At 45.7% G+C, this 25664-nt stretch overlaps 1 long non-coding RNA gene across 1 annotated transcript in view; it reads left to right on the top strand.

Annotated features, from left to right (window-relative positions):
- The window catches only part of LOC128322221 (uncharacterized), a 42748-nt gene extending 30546 nt beyond the window's left edge, over positions 1–12202 (top strand). The window contains exon 3 of the long non-coding RNA XR_008305599.1: positions 11132–12202. This is a non-coding gene — a long non-coding RNA (uncharacterized LOC128322221). The remainder of the gene's footprint in view (positions 1–11131) is intronic.
- Positions 12203–25664: the final 13462 nt, after the last annotated feature.

Below are 25664 nucleotides of genomic sequence, written 5' to 3' on the forward strand. Positions count from 1 at the left end.
CAACATAGCAATACCAGGGGATAGCAGAATAGAAGAAAAATAGAAAAAACAACAAAATACATAGATCTACAAATTGAAATTGAAAGACTGTGGCAGAAAAAGACCAAAATAATCCCAGTAGTAATTGGCACCCTAGGTGCAATTCCAAAACACCCTGAAGAGCACCTCAACACCATAGAGGCCACAGAAATCACCATCAGCCAATTACAAAAAGCAACTTTACTGGGAATAGCCTATATTTTGTGACAATATCTATAATAATAACAGCAACAACAACGATAATAAAATTCAGCCATCCCAGGTCCTTGGGAAGGACTCGATGTCTGGATAAAACAAACCAGTCAATAACACCTGTCTGACTGTGTAAACAAGAAATAATAATAATAACAATCTCCTACCCTAGTAATCAACATGTGAACCTCTCTAATGTCTACTGCCTCCATGAGAACTAGGCCCCCTTTTTATACTTTTAGCTGGGGGCAGAATGGGGACATTGCAGTGGAATCTTGCTCGGGGCTTAGAAATGGCCAGTTACAGCAGTGTCTGAAATTTACACCACAGAACAATTAGCATAATTGTAAATCCAGTCCTCTGACCAAGCCCCCCCCCCCACTTTTACTGTAAAAAACAAAGTCAACCATCCTCTGAGTGCAACACGTGACTCTAGAAAGTGCTGATGCAATTCTGTAGATGCTAAGTGTGGGTGGCTCTGGGAATTCGGTGCACTCAGCATGATGGATCAGAACTACTGAAGTAGCAGAGCTCTTCCTCAGTCACTGGCCACTACAAAGGCACTTTCAGTCAGAGGCCCTTTGATGTTGCTAACAGCAAAGCGGCAGAGATATTGGGGCTTGATGCAGTTTGGAGCCTTGAGGTTAACAGGGATCAATTTAATCCTTCCCCACAGTGCATGACTGTAATTGTTGATCTATTAGAATCTTAATTGTACTGGGAGAGTGCCAGCATTAAGAAAGCAATTAATGTATTAGACAGATTTGAAAGGGAGAGAGTGTCTCCTTCCTCCCAACCTTATCAGTACATCTGCCTGTAGAATGTGAATGTGTAGCTTCTGGGGTTGCAAGGCAAGCAGGCAACTTGGTCTCCTTCGCTCATTGCATTTAAATGATTTCACACTCTTCCGAAGATTGGAAAACCCACGGCCCAGTGTGGTAATAGACAGCTAGAGTTTGAAGACTGCCTCCAAGACACCTAGTCCAGAGTTGGCATATTGCTTCAGCACAGCTCCTTACTTCATCGTGTTTTTCTTGCTAGCAGAGGTGTAGCTATAATTGAGCGAAAGGGCTCAAAGAACACAGGCCCCCAGCTCCTCAGGGCCCTCCAGTTCCATCCCTCCCTATTTTCTTTATTATCTCCCTCACTCTGGGGGCGCACCAGAGAGAAGAATGAACACGGGCCCCCTCTCCCCTAGCTACACTCCTGCTTGCTAGCCCCAAAATGAAGCAAGGCAACCCTTTCCTTCAGTTCAGACACTGCAAAGGCCCAGAGAGTGGCAGCAATTTGGAAATCCATCACTGCACAGAAATACAACTGACTGACTGCTACCCTGGGCCCCCACAGTTTAGACACTCCCCCTCACCCCATACTCATAAGTGGATGTATGTGCGTGTTTATCTATCTACACAGCAACTTAAGATAACACTTCCTGTCAGGGAATTGAACAGAACCCCAATCCTAAACACTGGTTCAAAAGGGGTTTTATTTATTTATTTATTTATTTATTTATTTATTTATTTATTTATGCATTTTTATACCGCCTTTCATTAAAAGATAGCCCCAAGGCGGTTTACAAAAGTTAAAAACATACAATAAAAACAATAAAAACATCATACTAAAAGTATAAAAACATATAAAAACAGGCATAAAACAATACAACAGATAAAAACACCCAGAAGCAGCAGTAAAAACGATTATGTAAAAGCCTGGGTAAAAAGCCAAGTCTTTACAAGCTTTCTAAAAGCCGTGATGGAGTCCGAGAAAGTCCGAGGTTTCTTCAGTGAACGGGAACTGAGTCCAAACCTAAACTATTTTGGCTACACTGACTTGGCGGCCTGCTAACAAGGGCTGGTGAGGCGGCTACCTCAGTCATGAGATTAGTGCAGGTGCAGGATTGGCTGCCTCTGTGATGACCTACCCTCTTACCCAGCCCTAGGCCTACTGCCCCTCAAAAATTTTCTGAAGGCCATTGTGGTTGGGGAAGAGGGGAGTTTTGGGCACCTCATGTGAAGTTTGATTGACACAGACACAGACACAGACACACCCCTATGCATATTTATAGACTACTATATTTATAGTAGTAGAAACCGCCCAGAGATGCAGGTTTTGGACAGTACAGAAATATTTTAAATAAATAAGTAAATACTAGCAGACCCGGCACATAGCATCTGCGCCGCTAGTTTGTTGCCGCACTTTCTTCCCCTTGCCGCCATCCGCCTCCCCTCACCTTTCCCTCCCCGCCCACTGGCAGCGGTTTCCTTCTCTGCCAGGTGCGGCCCTGCCGCCCACTCAGAGTCTTGGTGGCGTGGCTCCGCTGCCTGCCTGCTCTCATCTTTCCTTCTCCGCCCGCCAGCCCAGAAGCACTTTCCTTCCCCGCCGGGCATGGCTCCGTCGCCGCCCCCTCGCCACCCGACCGGCAACCTTCTGGGCCAGTTTGCTCTCCCTTGGGTCTCCCTCCACCTCTTGCTTGCTTCTCCCCCGCCTCCGTCTCACTCACTGTTGCCCCTCCTGCCACCCGCCCCGCAACCTTCTGGGCCAGTTTGCTTCTCCCCCTGCCTCTCTGCGAGAGTTCCTTGAGAGAGTTCTGTGGCTCTTGCGAGATTTCCACAACGCATCCCCCTTCATCCATTCATGGACCATCTTAGTGAAATAAATATATAGAAGAAGAAGAAGATAGAAGATACTGCTCTTCAAACAAAGTTCTCAAACACACACAAACAGAGAGCAAAGTGTAGAACCCAGCTTTAACTTAAGCTGCTCAGGCTGTTCATTCATGAGGCTGTATGACCAGCCCTTATAGATGACCACCAGCGCATGACTAGCCCATGCTGGTTTGAGGATACCAAAGGTGGGAGGGAGTTCCCAGTCTATTACAGGGCCAAATATTGCAGAGATTATACAATGTCGCTGTTAATTTGGGAATCCATTCTCAGACAATTTCTTTTTTGAAATGAATGCTGAGGCAGGCAATTCACATTCAGGAGAGGGAGTCCAGCTTATGAGACTAGCTGTTTATTGGGGTCTGAGGTGCAATGAGCAAAGAAGACTGTGTATTTTGGGACCCTTTGAGGAGCAGGTTGTAGTATTACATATTACATTCTTACACCACTGCACAGTACTTCAGGGGTGTAATACAAGAGGGAGAAGAAATAATTGGCAGTGCTATATTCTGACATGGTTTGTGTGCCCCCCCCCCCCAATAATTGGTTCCTAGAGCTGATGGACTACAACTTCCAAGGCTGGTCCATCCTCCTAGGTCTGCCTAGTAGATGGGCAGGCCTTGGGAGCTGTAATCCATCAACATCTAGGGGCCCAAGGTTGAGAACCCCTGCTCTAGACTAAAACCACTATCCCCCACTCAGTTTCCACTTTGATGGCCTCGACCTATCAACCTTGTATGTCACCCTGAACATCTTGGAGGAAAAGTGGGATAAAAGTGTAATCAAATAAATAAATCACTCTCTGAATTCTAAATAAAGAAGCTGTGAAACGAACAGTGCGGGGCAGGGGGGACTGTGTTGTTCTTGAGCCGGGAAAATACTGCCTCTTATGTCAATCTCTGTGGTTTTCCATGCTTGTGCAACATAATTCAGCATCTCATATAGACTCATTATAATATCCAGGGCCTCTTAGCCACCGCCATCATTTTGCTGTTCTATGCAAAGAGCCAGAAATTTATGCCAAGAGGTAGGGTGATGTTTTTGCAATCTTCACCTACTTAAAGAGTTTCTGCTTTTGAGGTAAGCTTGTTGGCTTAGTAGGAGGCAGCAGCTGTATCTGTCCTAGGACAATTAGCTAAGCAGTTCAAGTTTTCTGCACCAGAGGGTAGTAGTGAACATGACCTGACTGGTAGTTATTGCTGTATATAATACCCTGTGCTCTGCAATCCTTGCTTCATTTGTCCTCATCATGCTGTGAGGTATATTCTTAACATTACCATTTTACAGATGAAGAACTGAGGTAATTACCAAATTAGAACAGGGCTGACCTGGGCCTTGAATGTGGCTCTTCCAGGTTCAGAGCAGTCTTCTATTCACTGTAACACACTAGCTCTCAGAAGTTAAGAATCTGAGCTGCATTAAAAGAAGCCACCGTCACATCACCCACCCCCCCATGTCAGTCTACCATATAGGTATAGATACTAACCTTACCACGAATACGAACCTTACCAGGAATATCACAATATTTTATGTGGCAGCAGAAGTGTGCATAGGACAGTATCCATTCCAACATCATCATCATCTACAAAGTGCCTTTCAAGAATGCAAAGGCAATAGGCAGCCCCTTCTTAGGCCATTATATCTATAACGTTTCAAGCAATTAGGTGCAGGTGTTTTCTGTTAAGACTTAACAAGCTGAGTCTTAAGGCACACAGGATGCCATAGGATGTGGTGATGGCCACTAGCTTGGATGGCTTTAAAAGGGGCTTAGACAAATTTATGAGGAACAGGTCTATCAATGGCTACTAGTCTTGATGGCTATAGGCTGGAGAGGAGGAAATGCATCTCTTGCCTGTGGGCTCCCCAGAGGCATCTGGTGGGCCACTGTGTGAAACAGGATGCTGGACTAGATAGGCCTTGGGCCTGATCCAGCAGGACAGTTCTTAGGTTCTTACGACAGAGTAAACACAGACCTCCCCCGCACCACCATTTTCAAATACCTTCTAGTAGTTATTGGATCTATTCAGAGACACAGCAACTCACAGAAGGCACTTTGGCTGACCACATAGACCTTGATATATTCTTTTTACCGCCATCCCACAAAGCACTGTGGTTGGAAGGGAACAGAGAGGCTGAGCAAAGTCACTGTCCAGCTTGAGATGTCCGTTTCAAAGGACTCTTTCTCCCTGCCCCCTTCAGCATTTCCCAGCATTTAACTCAGCATTTTCCTGCTCTGAAGTAAGAATGGAGCCAGGTCAGGTGAGGTGATCTGCCAAAGCTTTGGATTGCTCTTTGATTTGGCTGAGATTTGGACTGAACTCAGCCAAATCAAATAGCAACCCAAAGCTTTGCACTGCCCCACTGTGTATGGTGTGGATGGGCTGCGGCTGTAAGGCAAGTGAGAGGCAGATCACCTCTCCTGACCTGGCTCCATTCCTACCTCATAGAGTAGTGGTGTAGGCTTGGATGACAGACTGAGAAGCACGCCTCTGCTCATCCTCTTGACAAGCGATATGCTAGTGAAGTATAATCAGCAACACCAGGTCCTATTTACATCACTAGGCCTCCTCATCCTGATGGTAACAAAAGACCTTTCTGAGTGGGCTGAGCTGGACAACTCATTCCGAATGACAAATGCATCGCTCATTGTTTGTGTAAACTATAGAGATGAGATCATTGTATATGAGAGCTGGGGGAGGACAGGAGAAGAAGGTACCAAGAGAGAATGAACATTTTTGCCAAAGTTATTGTGAGAGTAGGGAGGTTGGTAGGGTAGTGATTATCTCCTGGCCTCAGGGCATAGCCCACAGGGCCTCCTGTGATTTGTCTAGGTTCTGCCAGTAGATGTCCAGACCCTGTGCAAAAGGAAACCTACATTTCATCTATGGCCGATTGTCCAGACTTTATGCTAAAGGAAATCTACATTCTATCTATGGCTGATTATGCTGACTTCAATGGAATTCCAATAGCACAACCATATCGTTGTTGTTGTTGTTAACATTTATATCCCACTTTTCCTCCAAGGAGTCCAGAGCAGTATACATATGTTGATCCTCACAATAGCCCTGTGAGGTAGGTTAGACTGAGAGAAATGTGACTGGCCCAGAGTCACTCAGTGGGTTTTATAGCTGAACAAGGATTTGAACTTGGGTCTCTCCTGTCCTAGTCCAACACTCTTAACTACACCATACTACTACTACTACTACTACTACTACTACTACTACTACTAAATACAAGAGTGAAGGAGAGAGAAGAAAGAGATAATTCAGAAAAGAATGAGTAGCTACATCAGTTCATTAGATCTGTAGACTCTGGACACTTTTATCAAGTACATGGTTCCTGGCCAGTGTATTTCAAAAAGCAGGAGAACTGGGTTCAAATATCTCCTTAGATATGGAGCCCATTCACATGATCAGGTGGTCAGCAGGGCAGACAGGCAGGTGTGGGGAAGGTTGCGCTCCACTTACTTTCCCACCAGATGATCATTTTAGGAGTCTTCAGTGCATTGCCACACACCCTTACAATCCACGCTGCTGCATTGCAGCGTGGAGCTCTGGAGGCTGGGACGACGCTAGGGAGGCTGGGCTTCTCTAGCCTGGGTTAAGCTGCACATGAGAACAGCCTCATGACCTCACTGTGTGGCAGGATGAGCTCTGAAAGATATTCATTTTAGAGGACAATACCCATTAAGAGGTCTGGGAGTGGAAGAGGTTATGTAAATTATGAATATGAAAACTAAATATGCAAAATTATGATACATCTTTGGTGTTTGATGGAGCAAGACTTTTATATAATTCAGATTTCTAACATGATAGCCCAAATAAAAACAGATGCCTTGAGTGAGTGGGTGGTGGACTGGATAGCTGGAGAAAATGCAGGAGAAAAAATAGGATTTGATTGGTAAATTGAAGTGTAGACAAATTATTAGAGCAGAGTCATGACAAAGGTTAAGACCTGCTCCCAGATCTGCACTGCAGCAGAAGACATGCTATGCCTTTAGAACTCTAATTTAAGTACCAAGGGCAAATAAACTAATCTGCACAGGGTATGCAAGTGGAGCTGTTCTAGGTGGTGAAGGGTCTTTTCCATCTTGCTTCTTGGGAGAAATAGAGAATGTACAGGTGGCCCGCTGTGACTAATTTGTAAGATACTTTGTAGATAAAATTGCTTGTAGATAAAATTCATTCCAACACTGACTCTAATTAATTCCAGAGCCATTAAATGTACCACTGGCAGCTGCTTGTCCTGTTGTTATGATCACTTTTCAATGTTGTACAGCCTGAGGATGTGGAGGGAATCTGTGGAGATATGAAGTCAACCACCTGCATACTCAACCCTTGTCCTTCCTGGCTAATCAAACTTACCAGAGATGGTTTGGCCAGGTGTGTTGAAAGGGTGATTGATTAATGTCTCTTTGAGAAATTGTTTCATACTAAAGAGTTGGAAGGAAGCTGTCATAAAACCTTTATTAAAGAAGTCTTCCTTAGATTCCACTGTGCTGGATAGTTACTGGCCAGTTTCAGATCTACCATTTTGGGGATGGTGCTTGAACGTAAGGTAGTGACTCAATTCCAAATATTTCTGGATGATGCTGATTATCAAGAACCATTTCATTTTATTTTCTGTCCCAGTTTAGGGTCTGAGATGGCCTTGGCCACTGGTAGATGATTGACTCTGGATACTAGATAGATAGCATGCATGCTTGTTTGTTCTGCTGGAACTCTCAGTGGCTGATGGGGCTTGGAAGCTTTGTGGTAGCTGCAGTCCTTACAGAAGGTTAGATTCCAGAAAGTGGTGCTGGCAAACTTTATTTGACACTTTGGCCATTGGCTGACGGTATCCCCACAGGATTCCATCTTGTTCCCCATGCTATTTAACATCTATATGAAACTACAGAGGAAGATTATCTGGAGATTTAGAGTGCAGTGCCATCAAAATGCTAATGAGAGCCTATTCTGTCTCTCATTTCCATCGCATGCTAGGCAGAATATGGGATTTTTGAACCATTGCCTGAGATCAGTAATAGATAGGATGTGGGTTAACAAAAAGAATCCAGATAAGACAGAAGTGTTCAGAAATGCTGTTTCAGGACAGAGATTTAGCCTATTTTGGATGGGGGTCACAATCCCCTTGGAAAACCAAGTGTGTTCTTTGGGAGTGCTCTTAGAGCCAGCATTGCTCCTGGATGCCTCGGTAGCAGCAGCCAGGAGTGTTTTTTCACAGCTTAGGGTAGTGCTTCAACTTCACCCAATCCTGGAGAGGGCAGACTTGGCCATGGACACACATGCCTTAGCTACATCAAGGTTGTATTATTGGAAGATGCTTTATATGGAGCTGCCTTTGAAATGTATTTGGAAGCTTCCATGGTTGCAAAATGCAACTGCCAAAGTTTTGATCAGAGCTGGTTTTCTGGGGCATTCAGTTCTATTACTATACCTACTTCACTGGCTTCTGGTCCGTTTCTAGGTCCAAATAAAAATGCTGGTTGGTATTATAAAGCTCTGTAACTCCTTAACGAACTGTCTTCTACTGTATGATCCTGCCCTACTGCTCATGTAATCAGTGGAAGCCCTGCTCCACCAATGGTGGAGGAGGCATGAGATAGGAGCTTTTCCATTGTCATCCCCAAGCTATGGAACTCCTTCCCCTGGGAGATCCAGCTGGCCCTCTCCCTAATGACATTTAGATGTTAGGTGAAAATTTTATTATTCTTGAAGGTCTATGGCCTGACTAATTCTTGATTTTGTCTACTCTCTGGCTCCTCTGAAAATGGATTTGACGTGCTGTGTTGGCTGTATTTTAATGTATGAAGTTGTTTTAAACATTGTGCTTATTAGCATCTTTGGGCATCTTGGAGATGAGATGAAAAGGAGTTGTATAAATAATTCAAACAAAGCGATGAAATAAAAATAAACTTTCCTTAGGTGTTACTCCTTTAAAAAAAATATCAAGAACTTCATCAGGTACCCTTGAAAGTGAAAACAATGGAGCCACTTTAATTTTTGTTAGTAACAAACTGCTTGTTATTATGATAGTGGAGGTGTGTTTGTGGGAGGGGGGAGTCAAAAGTATTGCCAATAACTTCCAAGGGATGCAGTTCATGTCTGTGCACTATGCACAGTCACACTGAAGCCACCTCCTGAGGTTTATATAAGAAAAGATCAAGCTGGTCAGTGGCATGGATAGGGGAGGGAAGGTTTTGCCACCACCATGATAACAATAGTGTTCTAAATTGTTTGTGTCGGTCTCCCACATGGTGAGGACAGCCTTCAGGACCTTGGAGAGCTCCAAGGGAACTGTCACCCCATTGCCATCTCATGTGCAGTATGAGATGATGCCTTTCAGCATCCTATATACTGTAATAAAACCCTAAGGTACCTGCGTCCGTGTCTCTTGAAGGTGTTCTGCGCATGCATGGCACACGTGTAAAGGCGTCCGTGTATGCAGGGGGTGCCTGATTGGTCCTGGCGGCACACCCAGGGGAACCAGCGGACCAGGCTGTGGGCGGCCATGGTGGCCGCGGAGCCGAGGCGGCGGGCCTGGCTGGGCAAGGCGAGGAGGCAGCGGGGGAAGCCGGGCGAGGCGGTGGTGGGCCCGGCCGGAGCCGCGGGCGGCGGTGGGTGGTGGGCCCGGCCAGAGCCGTGGGCGGTAGTGGGTGGCGGGCCCGGCTGGAGCCGCGGCCAACTCTTCTAGCGCAACTCTTCTAGCGCTCTTCTAACACCACTCTTCTAGCGCCCGTTAATGTAACGGGCTAAATGACTAGTCTTAACATAAGAACAGCCCTGCTGCATCAGGCCCAAGGCCCATCTAATCCAGCATCCTGTTTTGCACAGTGGCCCACCAGATGCCATCAGAAGCCACAGGCAGGAGTTGAGGGCATGCCCTCTCTCCTGCTGTTACTCCCCTGCAACTGGTTACTCTTCCTATATTGCTGCTGCCCAATATAGATGTTTTCCATAGTCTGGGGAACATACCAGCGGGGATTCGAACTGGCAACCTCTAGCTTGCTAGTCAAGTCATTTCCCCACTGCGCCACCTAATGGTGTAGTGGGAAAGCTCAAATGGACCCCCTTTGTGTCTCTTGGCCCTCACTACGTCCCTCAGGTTCCATACCTTCGTTGCAGCGTGTAGATTCTTCAAGGAGAAGCCTCTGTTCATGGAGACACTCTGCTGTCTTACAGCCATCTCTCACCTATTTGCATTGGCAAATAGGCATAGAAGGTTAAGAGATTTCTGGTACACCCAGCACCTGGGGTTATTCTAGCTTAAAGGAGATCATCTCTGGTGGGGGCGGGGTCTGAGTTTATGTTCTCAGGGCTCCTCTTGCTCTGTTTGTCCTCACCATTGGGGCCTGGGGCCTGCAGCTGGTGTTGATGCTGGGGATTTGCCTTTCTCTCCCCCCTTGGGATCTGAGTCCTGGAAGTCACTTGAGGTCAGGGCCATGACAATATGGGACATGAAAAGCAGCCTTGCATTACTTCTCTGCTGAACCAGATTAACTGTAAGAAACAGTTCCCCTAAGTGTAAGCATATGTGCCACCTCCTTGGTGGATATGATCAAACATTCTATTAATAATGAAAACCTAAATGATTTCTGTTGCTAAAAGAAAACTAAGCCTAGATTATGAAAAGAAAATTGGACTCCTTGTTTCTTTTAACAGTGCATTCAAACAAGAAAGAAAATAAGAGGGGGGGGGGAGCATCAAGCAAAATCCAGCCACTTTTCTACGCAAGAGCTGCATTTGCTGAACAAAGTGTGGGCACATATTTTCTTCAGGAAGCAGCTGTAGAGGTATGACCGAGTCAGTGACTTGGATACCATGCTGTGCCCTGCTGATGTACGCTGACACTGTGAGTGTGGAAAGCCTGTTGCTGCTGCTTGCAAATGCACAGACCCTCCACGGTTCTTAAGGTTCGCATCAGCTTTGCTGGATGCTTCTCCATTGGGAATTATGGAAGAAGCTCTTATAGCAATGATGCAATCCTAAGAGCCACAGAGGCTCTGCACATTTGCAAGCAGCATCAGTGGGCTTTCGACTCACACTGAGTTAGGACACATGCCCCACACTTCCACTGATGGGGTGCTGAACAGTATCTAGGCTGCTCGCAGACCCCACCACTTCTCTCTAGCCAGTCCCATTGAAAAATGTCTATGGTTGGGGAAAGTAGTTAGAACCCAAACCAGTTCAATTTCTTGAATTAATTTTTTCATGGTGGGGTTCTGCTCTTCTCCCAAGGTCAGCCCTACCATGAAGCAGGGTGAAGCAGGACACTTCTGGTGGCAGATGGTTGGCAAATTGTCAGGGGCAGCATGGGAGCCCACCCAGCAACCTCCTCCATGACCTGCAGAGGAAGGAAGATAAAATGGCACCACACTGCTTCCCTCTCCCCTTCCCAACAGAAAAGGATGGAATGAGGAGAGATCTGAGAGAAGGAACTGGGGACCTGATTTTACTATCAAAAAATGAAAGGGGAGAGAAAGGAGAGGGTGTCATCTGCCATTCTGCCTCAGGCAGGAAAATGTCCTGGGCCAGCACTATCTTCTCCAGCTGGTATACATCTCTCATGAAGAGCGAGACAGATTTTCACTTTCCAGTATTTGTAAATAGGAAAGTTATATGGACAATGTGCCACAGCTAGGCAGTTCTTATATATAGCAGCATGAGGAACTTGCAGGGTTGTCGTGGAAAGAACCAAAGGCAGTTGGATCCTGTGGCTGTAAGACTATGTGGATAAACACTTGGAATTCCCTGAATAAAACTGTAGCAAACAGGATGACACATCTGACCAATGACAAGGGCACCACACTGAGCTGCCTTCCCAGTACTTACTGGGAACCAAATCTCCATCCACACAGATGTGGCATGCAAACGATACTTGCCAATCTTTTGCCTCTGAAGTCTCTCCATCTTCTTCAAATGCATAAGCTCCACTCCATGAGACATGTTCTTTATGAGAAGGTTAGGAGCTGCTACATTAAAACACTCATTAGTTGAGAACGTAACATAACATCATCCCCAGATGGATCCTGGTACTTTGTATAATTTATCGCTTTTCAACATTTTTACTTCCTTAGATGGCAACTCAGAGTTATTAAACATCCCTGTGGAGTAAAGTCTTCCTTTTAAGAGGTTTTGGAGACCTGCAAGTGATTATAAAGGTCAACAATTCATGCAGACACACACAGTAAGGTAATAAAGGCTAAAAATACATTAAAATAATGTTAAACAGCTGAGTATCACCCAGGAAATTCAGTTCGCTTGTGCCATTAAGCAGATGCTATTACTCTGTGGTTATTCTGGGCTTGTCTACACTACAGATTAGCATAGCTCAAATTTCTGCTGTATTCACACTTCCTTGTTTATCTGCTCCTTTAACTTCAATTGCTTATGCTCATTGCTCACAAAGCAGGCACTATCCTGTGTCGAACCCTCCCTCTCAAAACAAACAAAAACTATCCTCTTCGGGTCTTCTTTCTCTACCTCAGGGAAATGGTGAACATTTCCACACATTCCTGGCAGCAAGAGTCAATGATGTGGAGTGAGGAGATGGGTAATAACAAGCAGATTGTCTCCACAAGACAGAGCATGCGGAAGACACCACATGAGGCTGCCATTTTGGACCTATGGGAAGAATCACACTAAATTAGTCATGACTAAGTCCCATTGAAATTAATGGGTCTTAAGTTAGTCATGAATAACTTAAGTCTGAAGCATTCTCAGTGTTTGTTATAACATGTGGTTCTGCCCTAAGCATATTTACTACCTGTTCTGCCTCAAGTAAGGTCTTTGAAAGCTCCCTTGATGTAAACCACCTTGAGCCATTTTTGGAAGGGCGGTATATAAATCAAATCAAATCAAATCAAATCAATCAATCAATCAATGTATGTTCTGGAGTCAGAAAGCTAGCACAGTAGGTAACAGGCTAGGATAGAATCTCCCTCTCAGATTTATGCATTTTTTTACCTGAAGGAATCTTATTACATTGAGGAGCATTAAAAAAAATTTCTCCACCTGTATCACCTCCATCTGAAGTGTCACAGTCCACTCTACCACCTCCAGTTTATCCCACCTAATTTTTGTTGCACATTTTCACAGCTTGGTCCCAACCAATCCCATGATCTGATTAGTTTTTACCACTGCCACCAAGCAGATTTTTTCCCTTTTTTTTGGCTGTCTTCACTAAACAGCACCCCAGACCTCTGTCTCCAACTTTCATTACGTAGAGTGGTGAGGCATCTAAGTGTGGAGTGGGGAATATTGACAGAGACAACTAGTGTTGAATCAGAGTGAAATTTTACTTAAAACAAAAATAGTCCAATTCAAACAGTAGGTTTTTGAAAAATATTAGATAGGAAAAACAGTAACCAGATAAGCACAAAGGAACAAACAAAACAGGGATAAATACATCCAGCTATCCTACACTAAACTGAGCCCTAACAAAATTCTCACCAGTAACTTTTTTGGTCAGCTCTCTGTCCCTCTACTCTCCAGCAGGCCTCTGTCCCTCTGCTCAGCACTGGCAGATTCTGTGGCAGTCTGTTCCCTTCGTTGCTCTTGGAGTGATCCAGTTCCTGCTGAGCAATTTCAGTTTTGATACCAGCAGCAACTTTCCTGGTGATTTCCAGCATGCAGTGATTTCACAGCTCTGGCCACCCAACTGCTCAAAACCTTCTCTTTTTATCCTTGTAACTCCACCACCTCTTCTGGAGTTACCCAATCGGGGCTAACAAAAGCCAGATGGGGGAAAACAAACAAACTCCAGACAGAACAGTTAGAAAAGCAATATTGAATTTATAATCTGTTGCAACTAGCATCCCCAACAGTCCTGTATTAAATGGAGAGTCCCGTATCTGAGGCAAAAATCTCTTGTCCCGAACGGGATGCGGTTTTTCTCGTATTACAGGCAGAGCCTGAGGCTCTCCCTCATCCCTCAATGCATTTGCATTGAACCCTCTGAAGTCTGGGTGAAGTCGATATTATAATGTAAGAAAAACAACAAAGTTTGCAAAAGAAGCCCCAGTTGCTCTGCAAACTTGCAGGTTTATTTACATCTTGCAAGTTGCTAGTTGTTTACTTATCAAATGTAAATAGTCTACAGACTCCTTCTAACAACTCACCACTTCTGGCAGATAAAAATGCCTTTCAATTAGGCTTTCAGTGGGGAAGGTGCGGGGATATAGTGTGTGTGTAAACCTGGGGGATTCTCTTAATTTTTCACCTGACACTTGCTCTATGTCTACATGGGATGGTCTGTGTGAACAAGATGCTTTGTGAACTCATGGGGCTTGTTTTGTTGTTACAAATGCATTGCTACTCAGGCTTCTAGGATGACCCCACCCACAGATGACCCCCCCCGACACCCCCCCCTTGTGTCCTGAATTCAGGCAATGGAATGTTGGCAACCCTAGCTTGCACCACAAAATTGGGACAGACAGCCAATTTAAACATACATCAAACATAACATTAAATGGAGGATTTCTCTCCATCCTTCACACAGACATATAGTCCAGGCCTAAGTCCCACTGAATTTAATCATGCTTCCTCCAGGTAAGTATACATAGGACTGTAGTCAAAATCAAAATCAATATGGTTCCTACGGAATGAATATATAAGTTCATTGCAGTTTTGGGAAGTGGAAGCTTAAAAGGAGAAGAGGCTTGCATTCAATATTTATTGTTGAGTTATATGCAACATTCATCACAAAAGAATTACATGGTTAAACTGAAAACCCACAGAAATGTCAAAAACAGAGGGATGGATAGATGCTGTTTCAGAATTAGCAACACAAAGGCTGACATACTGTGAAATGGTCCATCTGCCTTGTAACAGAACGTGTGTGCAGTTGCACAAGAGTGCTCTTGCACAAAATGAAATAATTGTGCAAACACAGTCGTGCAGTGGGCAGCCATTGGAAATAACGGCTATCCATCACACAACTATGTTTGAACAATTCGTGCATTTCACGCAATATTGCTCTTGCACAACTGTAACATGCACTCTGATATAAGTCAGACAGAATGTTGCACAGTATGGCAGTATTGTAAGATAGGCATGTGGACGAAACGGATTTTGTGTTTTGTTTCGAGCTTGAAACGAAATGCAAAATCTTCAGAACATTTCGTCAAACAGCTGCCAAGGCAGCTCTTTCAATGAAACAGATTCAAAATGTTTTGAGTATTTCAAGTGTTCTGGCCATAGGGAACAATGGAGAACTTGAAACACCCCATTGTTCCCCATGGGTATCTCCTAGGAACACTAATGTGGGTTGGGTGGTAGGGCATAAAGTGTGCTACCTACCACCCAACCCACAAAAGAAATGGGCAAGTGGGATATTTAAAATTTTTAACCTTTCCTGCAAACCCCCATAGGATTCTATGGTGTTTGGGGGAAAGGTTAAAAATTTGTTGTTGTTGTTGTTGTTTTTAATGTCTTAAACACAGTGAGGGGTTTTGAGTTGCCAATTGTTCTCTATGGCCGGAACAAGCATAGTGCACTCTAGGGGTGTGCATGGAACCGGCTGGCCCAGTTCGATTTGAAGCCGAGTGGCCTCGAATCAGTCTGGGGCTGTGAGAAAACAGTCTGGGGCTGTGAGAGAACAGGGTGAAATGTCTTCCTCCTGAGTCTCAGACCTGGGGGTTGCACTGCCAAGGGGGATTGGGGAGGATGGTGAGAGTGACCTGGCTGGGCTAGCAGCCAACACAATCTCCTCCACTGCCACAGGGAGAGTGTCTTCCCTGCCAGGGGAGGACCTACCCACTAATTCTATCCCAGCTGCCACTGGTGGCTGCACTGCCGGACCACCCTCCTCCCAAAAGGTCAGCCTATGCAGAACAGGCACAGCGGTGGGGATGGAGCAGGGAGTAGGCTCCTCCTGCTGCCATCACCCACTACCACCAGCATCACCCCTCCCTCTGCCTGCCAGTGTGATCATGGTTTGTTTTTTTTAAAATTCAAGCACTAACTCTGGGGGGAGAGGGCAGGGAGAAGCAGCACCCTTAAGGCAAGTATTTTAAAAAGAGGTGTGGGGTGGTCTATTTATGCTATCTATAGCACTGTAGTGCACACACAGAACCTAGAAAAATTAATTCCCCCCCAATAAAGAAGCAAGTTTTATTGAGGGGAGGCTTTTTTGGAGGGGAACGAGCAACAATGAGGTAAGTCTAAGAGAAGGGAGGGAAAGGCCTGGCCTCTCCTTACACACCCCTCCTGTCCTGCAGTCCTAGTGCTCAGTACCTAAATCCCTCCCCAAATTGGCTCTATTTAAATAATTTTAACCTTGACCAAGAGGTGTGTGTGTGTGGGGGGGACCTTCCAGCATCTTCTGCTGGAGTCTGGTCAGGCACTGCTCTTGGAGGAATTCGGACTAAGCAGACACCAGGACTCAGGACTCAACAGCTGTGGGAAGGGCAGGTGGACACTATTAGGTGGGCACCCCCACCCACCCAAAAAATCAAAAAAGGAAAACCTTGAGTGGGGGGGAATACCAGGGAAACAAACAGAGAGAGTCTGACAGGCTGGGCAACAGAACATACCAGCCTACCAAAACAAACAAACAAACAAACAAAAACACACACAAACAAACCACACACACACACACAGCATCAGCAATAGCAGCAGCAGCAGGAAGGGTGTAGCTTGGGGCTGCAAAAGAAAAGGGACAAAAATGAAAACAGCACCCCAGTTATTAAAGCAATTGGGGGCTGGCTGCAAGTAAAAAAAAGGGGGGAGGAATCTACAGAAGAAGAAAAAAACCAAAACAGCATCGAGTTACGGCCACTGGGGCTGCTGGTACAATTAAAAAGAAAAGAAAAGAAAAGAAAAAAGAAAAGAAAAGCAGTTGCTGGCACTGCAAATTAAAAGGAAAGAAAACAGAGAGACAGATCAGCCAGCTGACAATCTCTGTCTCTCTCTCCACTCACTGTAGGGGCGGAGCCACCATTGAGCGGACAGGTTCAAAGAACCCAGGCTGCCGCCCATCAGAGGCCACGCCTTATGGCCCTGACATGCCCCCTGTGTCTGATGTCAGATGCAAAGGCAGGGAGAGATGCTCCTGGCCACTCTGCAAATGCAGCGCTTGCCGATTTAACTCCCAAATGGGACCGCCCATAAAGTAACAAGTTTCTAATACTTGTGGAGATATAGGGGAAAGCACGCAGGCAGTATTCTACTTATTTGCCCAGTATGAAGTAGATCGCATGTCCTTCAGTGTTCTGCCCATTCAATGTATGAAATGGCATTGGGATAACTATTAAGCACCAGGCATTTATTTTTAGTTTTTATAAAATTAAAATGTATTTTGTTAATATGTAAAACAATTAAACAGCTTTAAATATTAAACTACCTTTGTATGAAACAAAAATGTGAATACAGCATAGTACCAAAACTGAATTTGAATTGGTATTTTTTAAAAAATAAAGAATTTAGAGTGTTTTAAATCATAATGGATACAAAGACACAACCGAATAAGAGTTATATGGCCAAATGTGGGAACAGTCTGGCATTTCTTGTTGAAAGAAACTGTATAAAAATTATATGGCCAAACGTGGGCAAGATCTGGCATTTCTTGTTTAAAGAAACCTCAGAATTTACTGTTGCTCTTAATATCAGGGGAAATTGCTATAAAATGACTTTACAGTGGCATTTAACCCTGTGGAAAATATATAAAGTCTATACAGTTGGAAATTGAAACTGCAAGATCTGTTAAAAAAAAAAAGGGAGACGTTTTCCACCTTTGATGGAAATAAAACAGAGCACATCAATTCTGGAAAATAGTAAGTGATGTCCTAAACCAGATTTTCAGGTTACATTTGGTTCCTGATCCAGTAATATGTCTTCTTAATTTTGTTAAAAATATTGCTTCCTAAACAATACACCGAACCCTTTTGTAGATGCTTACTACAGCAGCAAAACTTTTGCAAGCTGTTAGAAAGCAGATAACAGCCCTAAATCAAGCAGAATGGTGAAGCAAAACCTGGGAATTACTACTAACACTAGCCTAATTAACAGCATGCCAAAAATCGATAGCTAAGTACCAATGAGTTTCTGTGGTTTGGAATCTGTCAAATATGTATATGTTAGTGTCCTAAAAAATCATAATATAATATGTAATTTTAATTGGATATAATTATGGTCCACGAAGGTTTGGTTATAATTGTGCATAATATATTATGTATGTTGTGTCATGGTTATGTAAAAGGTTTTTTAAAGAAATAACTTTTAAAAAATAGACTACGTTTTTACTATTTATTTCCATTTCTTGGAAAACCCAAGGTGGCTTGCAGGGATTAAAAACAATCAACCAAAATATCAATGCAATAATAACAATAATAAGCCAATAAAACAGCCCAGAGTGACATACAAAAAAACCAGCGCTGACTCATGACATTTTGCTGCCTTAAATGGAGCACAAATGGTACCCCTCCTTTTCATCCCTCTGTGTGTGTGTGTGTGTGTGTGTGTTTGCTATTAAAACAATCCAAGCAGCCAGAAGGGTACAAACCCAAGCCCCAGAGCGAGAGACCCATCACAGACAGCAGAACCATCCCATCACACAAAAACACCAATACAATGAGAAGTTCCAGCAGTCTGGTTGCTGATGCTGAAAAGGCCTATGTCCTGGGCAGCCATATGTCAGCCAATGGCAGCACTTTCAAAAGACCCTCCTCAGCCAGAATGGTATGTATAGGGCCGGTTCACACAATCTTCTGCAAGGAAGGAAGGTGGGGAAATGTCAAGAACCAGCAATGCACATTCCTGGTGGGCATGTTGTACGAATCTACCCATGTCCGGTTCCTGAGTCCTCCACCTGATAGCCACCCAACTTCTGCCTGACTCCTGTAAACAAGGTATGAAGTTGGGCAGAGAAGCTCAGGAGAATGTCAGGTGGAGGACTCAGGAACTGGATTTGGGTGGATTTCCACAACACACCCGCTGGGAGTGCACACTGCCGGTTCCTGACATTTCCCCACTTTCCTTATTTGTGAAGGACTGGGTTAACCCACTTATAGAGACAGAGGGGCGATTCCCATGATTGCCCCAGGTGGGTGTGGAGGGAAGGCCGATTTCAACTTACCTTCCCCGCAAACGACCAAGCACGTCTTCAGCAAGCTTCCCACGCGCCCACACAGGCAGCTCTGCTCGGAGTTGTACGGAGCTGGGTGGAGGGATCCAGTTCTGGAACTGGTTGTTCCAGCCTCCAGGCATCCCACAATGCAACACACACCAGACGAGCACTCTATGTGCTTGTCTCTGTGTCTCCTCGGGCTGAATTCAGCCCAAGGAGACACACACTATCCAGCAGCTGGATTAAGGGTGTGAGTGCACCATTAACATCGACTAACAGCCAGGTTAGGTATGAGGGCTGGGGGTGGCGCGGGGAGTGGAGGGATCCATGAGCATCCCGCCGCTTCTCACGACCAGAGGTGCACCTAGGTAAATTTGGAGTCTGGACCTAAAGGCCTTTGGGGGCCGCCCAAGCTCCGCCAGGCCGCCACACCACCTGGGACAGACTAGAGAGGGATATGGGGGCCCCCAGGGGCTGTGGAGGCCCTGGACTTCGGCTTGGAGGTCCAGGGGTAAGAGCACCTCTGTTCATGACTAGCCTAACCCTGCCTGGGCCGCCCAAGGCTGGGTTAGATTGGTCATGAGAACAGCCTCAGTATTTTAGATATCCTGGCCCCAAACCAAGATATTTATTAAGGTATCTATGTTTAGGTTCCAGTTGTTCTGCACTGATTCCCACCACCGGTGAAGGCTTAGGGCCCCTCAAGGCAGGCTTCCTATTCCAAGGCCCCTTCCTGCTTGGGTGAACCCCAAGACAGTCAGTCAGCCATCACCACACGAAGGTTGTGGGCACAGAGGTGGTCTCAAAAATCAGAGGGACCCTCAGCAGCTGCCTAGCAATGATGACCGCTGGTGCTCGCCCTGGGCCCCCTTTCACGATTACACTTTCAGCTATGGGGCTGATCCTTCTTTCTTACGGGCAAAGAAAATGAGTGGTTCTCCTTTTCATGTCTACCTGAAAAAGATGTGTGGAATTCAAACACATTCTGTTTCACCAACAGGCAGTGGTCTGAAAACTAGCCCTCTATTGACTGTCTTTGTGTTTCCCTCCCTAACTGTGATACATGAAGGCCTTCTGTAATAAGGTCAGGATAAGGAACTGAGTTGAAGCCTCAAATTTGTTACAGAAGAGAATGTAGCTGGAGGTGCCACTAAAAAGAGAGTTCTATGAAGTCAACCCTTTCTGTACAACCCCAATATTATAAAAGGGAGGGCTGGTTGGAAAGTGGGTCCCTTGAAGAAAAGCAGCTCAAAACAGTGCAAAGAGTTGTGGTTCCTTTTTTCTTTTCTTCTTTTCTTTGATCTCTTCTCTGCTAGTTCTTTGAAAAGGGTTTATTTCCCTTTGTGCCTCTCATGCCCCAATTTCTCCCATGCTTAATTTCTCCCAATTGACTTTAATTAGGATCTCATTAGTAACTTTCACTAGCTTGGTAAGCACTTTATAACATCACCTTCCTTCCCCAATCGTCACTGGGTTGGTGCCCATCTCAAGTCTCTTTTCCTCCCTCAGGCTGCAGTGACAGAATTCTGCAGCTTCTCTCAGAGGCATAGGAAGCACAGAAAAGACACTGCCAGGAAAGAACAGGGAGCAACCTCCAAAGGGAAAAGGTTCTAACAAATCTTGCTTTCACCTTAGCAGCACTGTCCTGGGAAACATATTCTTTGCATTACTCCAAGAGACATAGGAACATAGGAAGCTGCCATATACTATTGGTCCATCTAGCTCAGTATTGTATTCACAGACTGGCAGCGTGTTGGCAGACCACTGCCAATGTGTTGAGAATTAAGGAGATGCCTAAATTATTTCAGCAATATTTACATGTAATTGCCTCTTGGGTGTTGACCTAGCCATAACATAAACCAGCTCTTGATATCTTCTTTTCAGAAGGTATGTCTGCACTACACACTTATATCAATTTTATACCAGCTTTACTGTCATAGCTTCCCCTAAAAAAAACAACCACCACCTGGGGATTGTATTTGTTTACAGTTGTATTGCTAACATTTTATTTCTCTATGTAAATCGCTTTGGGAACTTTTGTAGAAAAGTAGTATATAAATATTCATGGTTGTAGTAATAGTGTGATGAGGGTGCTGAGAGACTTATCTGTTAGATCCCTACCATCCTTCACAAAACTACAGTCCCCAGGATTCTCTGGAGAATTACTATTAAAACTGCTATAATTCTGTAATGCACAGATGCCATGTGAGTAGGTGTGGCCTTTCCCCCCATTGGCTGATGCTGTGAATACCAGTCACCAGTCTGAGTATGGAATGGAGTCTCATGGCACTCATTCACTGTCTTAATGGACTTCCACCAATCTCAATCATTATTATTATTATCATCATCTTCATCATCCACCTTGTATAGCAGCTCCTAAAGTACACTAGACATTGCACATGAGCAAAATGCACAGGTGCCTGCCTGCAGGCTTACAAGCTAGATAAAAAGATGAGACAAAAGACAGGATTTAGAGAAATGGGAACATGTGGTTGATCTGGCTGTGGTATAGAGGAGAGATGAAACAAGGTGGTGGCAGGTGGATATAGCACCATGGAAATAAACAATATTCTGTCATGGTAATTCATTGTTTATGCATTATTTCCATCAGGAGAATGCTGCCAGTTAGCTCTGCTAGATGAGGACACAGGTTTCATATTTCAAATAGTTCATTTTAAGCATTGGTAACATGCCCAATTAAAAAAGAAAAACCCAAACACTCAACTCTCTACCAGCTTAGTGCCAGCCACCAAATGCTAGCTGAAATAGAAAAGTCTTGCAAGAAATGTTCAGGTGGGGATGAATATGCACAAAACAAGGGGGTGGGATTCTGGCCCATGACTACAGGGTCCCCGATGGCACAGAGAGATGCCTCAGCAGGAAGGTACAAATGCAGGCCCATAAGCACTTTACAGATGTGGGCTGAAATGTGGAAAGAGTGGGGGCAGACCTTGCCGCGACAGGGTTTCCTCCTGCCCTATGCACATTCGTTCAAAGCCTGGAACCCCCAGGCCCCAGCCCAACATCCGAAAGGAGTTCTATCAAGAAAAAGAATCAAGGAGGGAGTCACCAGTGGGGGGAACTGTGCCCGATTCCACTGGCACTGTTAGAGCTTGAGTAAGCAAGAGATCAGGAGCAGAGCTAGCCAAGTAGTCAGGGAAGCCAAGTCGTCCACCAGAGAGAACAGAGACATCACATCAGGGCGCTTTCCAGATTACATCCTACAACAGTGTCACTATGTGACTGTTAAGGGTGCTTCTGTACTGCCAGTGTTTTGACAGAGCAGTCTCTGCACTGTCAGCAAGGTGTCGTTCACATTTCCGATGCCTTCTTCCAGGTTTTCCCTTTGTGTCACAGTGCTACAACGCTGTGGAAAAATAGCTGTCTTTTCCCATTGTAGGACGGTTCGCGCTAGCTAGAAAAGACTGCTTCCCCTGCTGGTGGCTTTGCACAACAGCCTTTATTTGCGGTTTCAAGATGATCCTGCCAAGCCTAAGTAAACTACTGCTGAACCGCGGGTAATCTGGAAAGCGCCCATGACCAAACTGATCTGGAAAGGGAGGCAAAACCTGCTTCAGACAGGAAGCTACTTAATCCCTTCCTGTTGTAAAGGGGAACCAAAGGTTGATCCCATGGGGTGGGGCTTGCCCAGGGCCTGAAGGCCCAGAAATCTGCTGCACTACAGCAGGCTGCCACAAGGGGCAGCAACATGCAGAGCTTCAGCCCAGGAAGAACCAAACACCCTGAGTGGCCCCCGCCCTCTCTTGAAGGAAAGGAGGGTTGGAGGTGTCTATATCACTCTGTGCAGAGCACACAGAAGTGTGCTACATCAGGGTTGGCTCTAGGGATGAGCCCAGACTGATCCGGAGGCCATTCTGAAGGCCTCTGGACTGGTCTGGACATGAGGGCAGGCCGGCAGTCCGGCACTGGTGTGGGGGGCTCTAAGGGCGGGGGAGGGTGTACTTACCCCCCCCTGCGTTTCCCCCGCCGGCGCGTTCGTTTCAAAAAGCTTTTGGGGCGGCAGGATACCTCCCTGCTGCCCCTTCCCCCAGTCGCCGGCAAAAGGCTTTAAAAAGCCTTTTGCGCGTGCACACGTCGCGCGCGCACGTGACACAGAGACGTGATGTGCGCGCGCAACGTGCACACGCACAAAAGGCTTTTTGAAGCCTTTCGCCAGTGACTGGGGGAAGGGGCGTCAGGGAGGTATCCTGCCGCCCCAAAAGCTTTTTGAAATGAACGCATTAGCAGGGGAAATGTGGCGGGGGGGGAGTACACCCTCCCCTGCCCTTAAAGAGCCCCCTACACCAGTGCCGGACTGCAGCTCCACGGTTCCGTGCACATCCCTAGTTGGCTCTCCAGTTGTTGCTAGACTACAACTCCCATAAAGTAGCACAGGGGCTGTCAACCGGAGGCTCTCCGGTTGCTGATGGACTACAAATCCCATCAGCCTCCACCACAAATAATTTGCAGCTGTGGGTGATGGGAACTGTAGTCCAATAACCGCTGGAGAGCCTCCAGCTGGCTGCCCCTGCATGCCAGCTTCAGTAATCCTTGCAGCATAGAAGCCCTCCCTTCCCATCCCTACTCTCCACCCATCATAATGGCTGAAATTCAGAACAAGGAAATGCTGATGTAGCAAGAGAGCAACCTGACAGAATTTACCAACTAGCTGCACTGGTGCAGCAGGGAAGCAGTGATTTTTCCTTCCCCAGAGACCCCTGTCCATGCCACCTGAAAATATGTCCCCAAGGGCTGTGCAAGCCTCACAGACATATTTCTGGGTGATACAGAGGGCTTCCTGGGAAAGGAGAGGGTGCCAAAAGTTGCCACCTCCCTGATGAACCAGTGCAGTTAGGAACATAGGAAGCTGCCATATACTGAGTCTGACCATTGGTCTATCTCGCTCAATATTGTCTTCACAGACTGGCAGCAGGTTCTCCAAGGTTGAAGGCAGGAATCTCTCTCAGTCCTATCTTGGAGAAGCCAGGGAGAGAACTTGGGGCCTAGATGCTCTTCTCAGAGCGGCTCCATCCCCTGAGGGGAATATCTTCCAGTGCTCAAACCTCTAGTCTCCCATTCATATGCAACCAGGGCAGACCCTGCTTAGCTAAGGGGACAAGTCATGCTTGCTACCACAAGACCAGCTCTCCTCTTAGTTGGGGGAAGTTCTGTTAGGTTGCTCTTTCACTGCACTGGTGCTTCCTTGCTCTGTATGTCAACCAATAAGAACTATAAGAATAAGAAAATATTCATCTGGACTACCAATGCAGTCTGTTTATTCAGAGATTGTGGTACATTAAATACAGAGACCACAAGACCCCCACATTGCCTGCGTCTGAACCTAGTCCCTTGAAATTCTGGGTATTCTTAACTCCTGATGAAAAATCAATAGCAGCCTAATGGATCTTGGTGCATTGCCCCTTGAAAAGAATGCCTGCCCTGACAGCATGCAGCAATTATTCTTTAAGCAGGACTAATAATGCTGACCTGTGCTCCAGCTCCTTTTCAACTCTGATATGGTTGCCTTCCTTATTAATATGATCAGGTGTTTTATGAAGACAGAGTCTCCCAGCTTTCTGGTGCTAATAATAGCCCCAACTCCACTGGACAAGGGAGTCAATAATTGTAAACTGGAGAGCTTATCTGAGGTGTACTCCCCTGCATACAAATCTCATTTAAAGAACGCCCAGTGTCAGTAAACAGTTTTATTACTGACTATTTATATTGGTTTCCCTTTATCCCCACAGATCTGATGGTAAATTACCCGCCCGAGTGCTATTCATTCAGGGTCCCTCATAGTTAACAAACCAGTCACAGGCACTGCTCTGGTGGAACACATGTATTGATTTCCCCCAAATCAAAGGAGAAGGCCGAGAGAGAATGCATGGGCTTTTCATTACAGTAGGAGCCGCCAATGGAGAGGGAGAGGCTCCTTTTGCTGCATTTGAATGAGGGAAACTAAATCCGTTGCACAAGTCTTGAGAGGGGGAGAGTCTTTCAATCCAAGTGGCCCCAAACTGGATTATTACCAGATGTGAAAAAGCAATGAAGCTCAGGTCTGATTGTCTCACACAGGAGTCAGTCCGGGCCTGAAGGGGCAGGTGAGAGCCTCAAGAGATACTGTTTTTTGACAGTGGTGGCTGAAAGGAATAAGCCACAATGTGCATCTTCCTTGTTTTCTTGTTGACCATTTGACAAATGAGTACTGAACCTAGAACTCAGCATCCTGAGAATGCCGTATTTAAAAAAGCTCAAGTCCCAGCCCTTAAGAATCTGCCATTGGCATCAAAGGTGTAACAAGCATTGATTAGGAACAGGGCCTTTTTGGTAGTAGCCTAGAAGAGTTGTCTCCCCTCAGCAGGGCCAGCCCATCCACGAGGCTGACAGAGGCAGGCACCTCAGGTAGCAGAGCTGATGGATTGGCGGGGGGGGGGGTTGCCCTGTGCCCATTGGCTGCCTCTGGCAGGCCTCAAGCCCTTACCCAGCAGCGCAGCAACTGCCATTCAACACTGTCCCTGCTCCCACTCTCTGGATTTTAAAAAGGAAGACGAGGGGGGCGTGAGTGGATATGTGGAGGGGGAAAGCGTGGGGGGCTACAGCTGAAACAACCTAGCCCAGAGAGTGCAAACACCAGTGTGCCACAGGATGCTGGCTGGTGCACCACGAAGCAAAGTTGGCTGCAAGTGCGTAGGTTTAAATCCCCGT

This window comes from Hemicordylus capensis, chromosome 4 (assembly GCF_027244095.1).
Source record: "Hemicordylus capensis ecotype Gifberg chromosome 4, rHemCap1.1.pri, whole genome shotgun sequence".
NCBI lineage: Eukaryota > Metazoa > Chordata > Lepidosauria > Squamata > Cordylidae > Hemicordylus > Hemicordylus capensis.